Raw genomic sequence first — 6,061 nt, forward strand, 5'->3', positions numbered from 1 at the left:
CTTACTTCACTTAGTATGCTGATCTCTAGGCCCATCCATGTCACTGCAAATGGTATTATTTCATTCTTTCTTATGGCTGAGTAATAGTCCATTGTGTTTATATACCACAGCTTCTTTATCCAGTCATCTGCCGATGGACATTTAGGTTGCTTGCATGTCTTGGCTATTGTAAATAGTGCTGGTACAAACATTGGGGTGCATGTATCTTTTCAAATTAAAGTTTTCTCTGGATATATGCCCAGGAGTGGGATTGCTGGATCATTTTTAGTTTTTTAAGGAATCTCCATACTGTTTTCCACAATGGCTGCACCAAACTACACTCCCACCAACAGTGTAGGAGGGTTCCCTTTTCTCTACACCCTCTGTAGCATTTAATAACTGTAGACTTTTTGATAATGGCTCTTCTGACTGGTGTGAGGTGATACCTCATTGTAGTTTTGATTTGCATTTCTCTAACAGTTAGTGATGTTGAGCATCTTTTCATGTGCCTGTTGACCATCTGTTTGTCTTCTTTGGAGAAATGTCTATTTAGGTCTTCTGCTGATTTTTTGATTGGGTTGTTTGTTTTTTTTTTTGATATTGAGCTGGATGAGTTGTTTGTATATTTTTGAAATTAATTCCTGTCGGTTACATCCTTTGCAAATATTTTCTCCCGTTCCGTAGGTTGTGTTTTCGTTTTGTTTATGGTTTCTTCTGCTGTGTAAAAGCTTTTAAGTTTAATTAGGTTCCATTTGTTTATTTTTCCTTTTGTTTCCATTACACTAAGAGATGGATCTAAAAAAAATTGCTGCCACAGAGTCCTGCCTGTGTTCTCCTCTAAGAGTTTTATAGCATCTGTTCTTCTTCTTTTTTTTTCTTTTATGGTGGTACTGAGGATTGAACTCAGCAGGGCATCATGAATGCTATGCATATGCTCTACCACTGAACTATATTCACCCCTATATCTGTTCTTACATTTAATAAAGACTTTTATTCATTTTGAGTTAATTTTTGTATATAGTGTTAGAGAATGTTCTAATTTCATTCTTCAACATGTAGCTGTCCAGTTTTTCCCAGCACCACTTATTGAAGAGACCATCTTTTCTCTATTGTATATTTTTGCCTCCTTTGTTGTAGATTAGTTGACCATAAGTGCATAGGTTTATTTCTAGGCTTTCTATCCTGTTCCATTTATCTATGTGTCTGTTTTTGTGCTGGTGCCCTACTGTTTTGATTACTGTAGCTCTGTAGTATAGTCTGAAGTCAAGGAGCATGATTCCTCCAGCACTGTTCTTCTTTTTCTAGATTGTTTTGGCTTTTGGGGGTCTTTTGTGTTTCCATACAAATTTAACATTTTTTTGTTCCAATTCTGTGAAAAATGCCATTGGTAATTTGCAAGGGATTGCACTGAATCTGTAGATTGCCTTGGGCAATATGGTTATCTTAACAATAGTGATTCTTCCAATCCTAGAACACCGTATATCTTTCCATCTATTTGTGTCATCTTCAGCTTATTTCATCAATGTCAAAAAGAGATAAATTTGACATCAAAATAAAAGAGCTTTCCTGAAGGACATTATCAAGAAAGTGAAAAGACAGCCTACAGAATAGGAGAAAATGTTTTCAAATAGCATATCTGATAAGGTCCTAGGACCCAAGGTATATAAAGTCTCTTAAAACACAATGACAAAAAGCCAAAAAACAATTTAAATATGAGCAAAAAATATGAATAGGTATTTCTTCAAATAAGATATACAAATGGCTAGCAAATATATGAAAATATGTTGAACATCATTATTCATTAGAGGTATACAAATCAAAACTACAATGTCTTACCACTCCACACCCACTTAGATGGCAATAGAAAGTGGAAAATGGCAAATGTTGGTGAGGATGTGGAGAAATTGGAGTTCTTATACATTGCTGATGGGAATGTGAAGTAGTTTAATCACTCAAAAATTTAAAAAGAGTTATCATATGACCCAGCAATTCTACTCCTAGGCATATACCCATTAGAAATGAATATAGATACTCAATTATTTATACATGAATGTTCATAGAAGCGTTATTCACAATAGCCAAAAGGTGGCAATAACTGGAATGTTCATCAATGGATGAATGGATAAACAAACTGTGACTTATACATACAGTGGAATATTATCAGCCACAAAAGGAATAAAGTATTAATATCTGCTACAATGAAGATGAATCTGGAAACATTATGGTAAGCAAAAGAATCCAGACATGAAGGTCACATACTCTATGTTTCCATTTATGTGAAATAACTAGAAAAAGTAAATACATAGAAACAGAAAGCAGATTGGTGGTTGCCAGGGGCTGGAGAGAGGGAGCTTTGGGAAGTAATAGCTTAATGGGTACACGGCTTTATTTTGGGATGATAAAAATGTTTTGGAACTAAGCAGAGGTGGTGTTTGCACAACACTGTGAATGTACTAAATGCCACTGAATTGTTCATTTAAAAATGATATATTTTATATTATGTGAATTGCACCTAAGGAAAAAAATGATGAGACATGAACATGTCTTCACAAAAGTAGTTCTTTATTACTGCAAATCTGCTTTAGTATAATCCCATATGTTTTTAAATCCTTGCCATGTAGAAGTTCAGGAGCTCAAAAGATGTTGAAACTCTTAAATCAAAAGTTGGCACCACTCCATATACCTGAGAGAATCTCAGAACTGGCCAGGAATGTGCTGATTCTTTGACATGCACATGCCTGCTCATGGTATACATCTGTCATTTGCAACACCTATTTCGATAATCAAACCTGCGACTTTTCAATTCTGTCAGCCCCAGTGGTCTGACCTCAGTTTCCTTTTGTTACACCATTCTTTCTTTTCCTTTAGGATTTGGGTTTTCTTTCTTCTTCTGTGGAACTTTGTGGTCTGTAAGACTGAAGCAGAGGGGAAAAAAAAAGACCTCTTACGATGAACCAGAAAATGGTTTGGGTGGTGAAGGCTCAGTGTAAATGAAGGGAATTGGACTTGGAAAGCCCACGGAACAGTGTCCAGCACTTGACATTGAAGAAAACCATAGCTCATGTGGTCCTGAGTGCATACAAAGCTCTGTTAAGCAACACCCACTCTAATTTATTTAGTCTAAGAGTTTCTTACTTCCCCAATGAACTTTCAATAAGACTGAAAAATCCAATAGAGAGGTATTTGCTATGCTACCAAAAATTTAACCACTCTCAGCTTGGGAACAGTCTGTCCAAAGTGCAGCCAGCTTGGTCACATACTCTGTTCACTCCCTTTACTCTGGCTTCTTAGTGTGTTGAAACTATAAAGACACTTTCTTTTGTGAAGTTTCAATGACCACATCAGCTGACCCCCAGCAGTGTACAATGTTTAGAAATATTTTCCTCCCTCAAGTTTCCATTTCCTTGTTAAGTGCAATAAACTTGCCCAGAAAATGCTTCCATCAAATCCTGTCTTTGATTCTCTGGGGTTTCAGTGCAGTACGTTGTGTTGCTCATGACGTCATAGTCTCCATGGCAACACCCCAATGAGACTTTTCATGGTCAAAAGAAAAATGAATGCAAAGAAATTTCTGTTCAATCTTAATAGACTTGGTTATTTATTATTGAGAGAGGAGGGAGTGGGAAGGATTGACTTATATTACTTGAGGCTAACCACAGAAATTTTTAAGAGTCTCGATCAGTAATCTCCACTCTTCCAATTTCTTCCTTATCCTCTCCATAAAAGGTAAGGTAATGGAGCTCTTCTGAGGCTTACTTGGATAGCTATGCTGGGTACTAAGATGTGAAAAAGAACTTGACTGAGAACATGGGAGAGACCCCGTTGATCAGGTTCAAGGATTAAGACCACTGTCATGGTAAATGGGTTTCTTACTAACTGAGATCTTCAGCTAGTCAATCAAATTCTCTGTGCCAGTTTCTTGAGTTGCTGAAAGGAAGGCAGTATTTGTTTTGCGACCTGTAGAGGGTACATTGTGAGAATAAAATATCTGATTTTTTAATCTCTCAGATTATGCATTTTTAGAACTCAACTAACAAAAAATATAATATAGTTGCTTTTCATAATTAATTATACAATTAATGATGCTTTCTTTCTAAGAAAAATACTTCCTGATAAAGAAGGGGTTTAGATAGCCATATTGTGCTATGTAACTGCCCTGCCACAGCTTAGAATTATGCATGTAAAAAAATCATAATACAGCTGGGTATGAAAAGAGGAGGTGAACAAGTGAAATTCCCTCTGGGATTTGTCCTGGAAGATTATAAAAATTAGTATCCAAAACTGAGAATTAAAGGGAGAGGATAGTCACGAGGAGGACCAGGGCCAATGGCAACTGTGAAAGTTATAAGAAAAAGAATGAGAATGAGGATACTGGGGAAGTAGATGTTATAAAGTAGTAGATTTCATGAGTTCAGTAAAAAGTACACAGAAAGAATGAAAAGGTTAAGTCAGTTGACAGCTAGAGAGAAATAGTTCATGTTGCAGAGAGAAGTAAAAACACGAGCGATACCACTTACTCAGCAAACGTTAATTGAGTGCCTGTTGTATAATGCTGAGCACCAGGGATTCGACAGGAAGACAGACACAGTTCTGATTTCATGGATACAATAACTGAACAAATTGTTACTTTAAAAAAGGTGTCCTAAGTACTCTGATAAAGAATATATTGGGTACTGCAGGCAGATGAAGAAAGACTTCAGAGAAACTGGCAATTTGAAGTTTTATTAGGGCTGACCTATTGGGCAAGTAGAAGTAATTCTGGTGAGAAGAGAGCAATAGTAAAAGATATTTTAAACTATTGAAAAAATGTGTGAAAAGGTTTGGTAGTGAGACATCAGCAGTTGTCCAGCACCAAGACACATGTATTTCTATGGTTAACTTCATTCTCTTAAGCTTTGCTTTCAGCAAAACATTGGCCTAAGGGTCTAACTAAAGCAAATGGATACAAGGCTTAAGACAGTTCATGTGACACTAAGATGTATAGAGACATATAAGACATTGTCCTGTTGTCCTGTTCTTAAGCAGCTTATGGTGTAAATGAGCAGATGCACTGTCAGTAAGAAATAAACACGAGATCTAAGAGTAAAAGGTGCTATATTCTAAATGTCGAGTTATAAGTATATAAGCATGTATAAGACAGTAAATGGTGTATGAAATCAAAGATGGAAAACCGTAAGTTTCGAATTATTAAATACAAACTTCTCTTAAAAAGAGATATTTTCTTTGGGATTACCGTGGAGCTTACATGAAACATCTTATCTATAACAGTCTGTTTTAAGCTGATAACAACTTCAATGACATAAACAACTGTACACTTTTAATTCCCCCACTTCCTTTATGCTTTTAATGTCACAATTGTTATCTTTTCATATTGTGTATCCATTAATATATTTTTATACTTATTGTTAATTTAAATAATTTTGTCTCTTAATTTTTATACTAGAATTGAAAGTGATTTACATAATTCCATTACAGTATTATAGTATTTTGTATTTATATATAAATATATATATATATATTTACCTTTACCAGTGAGTTTTATACCTTTGTATGCTTCATATTTCTGTTCAGCATCCTTTAGATTCAACTTGAAGAATTCCTTTTAGCATTTCTTACAAGGCATTTCTAGTGGTGATAGACTCCCTCAGCTTTTGTTTGTCTGGGAGAGTCTATCTTTTTTAATCCCATGGTCATCTCAATAGATGCATTTGACAAAGTCGAATACCCTTTTATAATAAAAATTTGTGCCAAACTAGGAATAGAAGGAAATTACCTCCATATAATCAAGGCCATATATAAGAAGCCCACAGCTAACATCTTACTCAATGATGAAAAACTGAGAGCTTTTCCTCTAACATCAGGAACAAGGCAAGGATGTCCAGTCCAACTACTTCTATTCAACAAAGTATGGAAGCCCTAGGCAGAGTAATCGGGCAAGAAAAAGAAATAAAAGGCATTCAAATCAGAAAGGAGGAAGTAAAGTTACCTCTGTTTGCAGATGATGTGAAGATCATGCTATATATATAGAAAACCCTAAAGACTGAACAAAAATGATGTTAGAGCAAATAAATAAATTCAGCAA

The 6,061-nt window shown here is 35.4% G+C and overlaps 1 long non-coding RNA gene across 1 annotated transcript; it reads right to left on the reverse strand.

The window, feature by feature from the left end:
• Nucleotides 1-2,524: 2,524 nt before the first annotated feature.
• LOC140698928 (uncharacterized) lies at nucleotides 2,525-3,467 on the reverse strand. Its single transcript, XR_012076940.1, has 2 exons — nucleotides 3,406-3,467; nucleotides 2,525-2,894 (listed from the first exon to the last, which is right to left on the reverse strand). It is a non-coding gene; the product is annotated as an uncharacterized lncRNA (long non-coding RNA).
• Nucleotides 3,468-6,061: the final 2,594 nt, after the last annotated feature.

Source organism: Vicugna pacos, chromosome 10 (genome assembly GCF_048564905.1).
Source record: "Vicugna pacos chromosome 10, VicPac4, whole genome shotgun sequence".
Classification (NCBI taxonomy): domain Eukaryota; kingdom Metazoa; phylum Chordata; class Mammalia; order Artiodactyla; family Camelidae; genus Vicugna; species Vicugna pacos.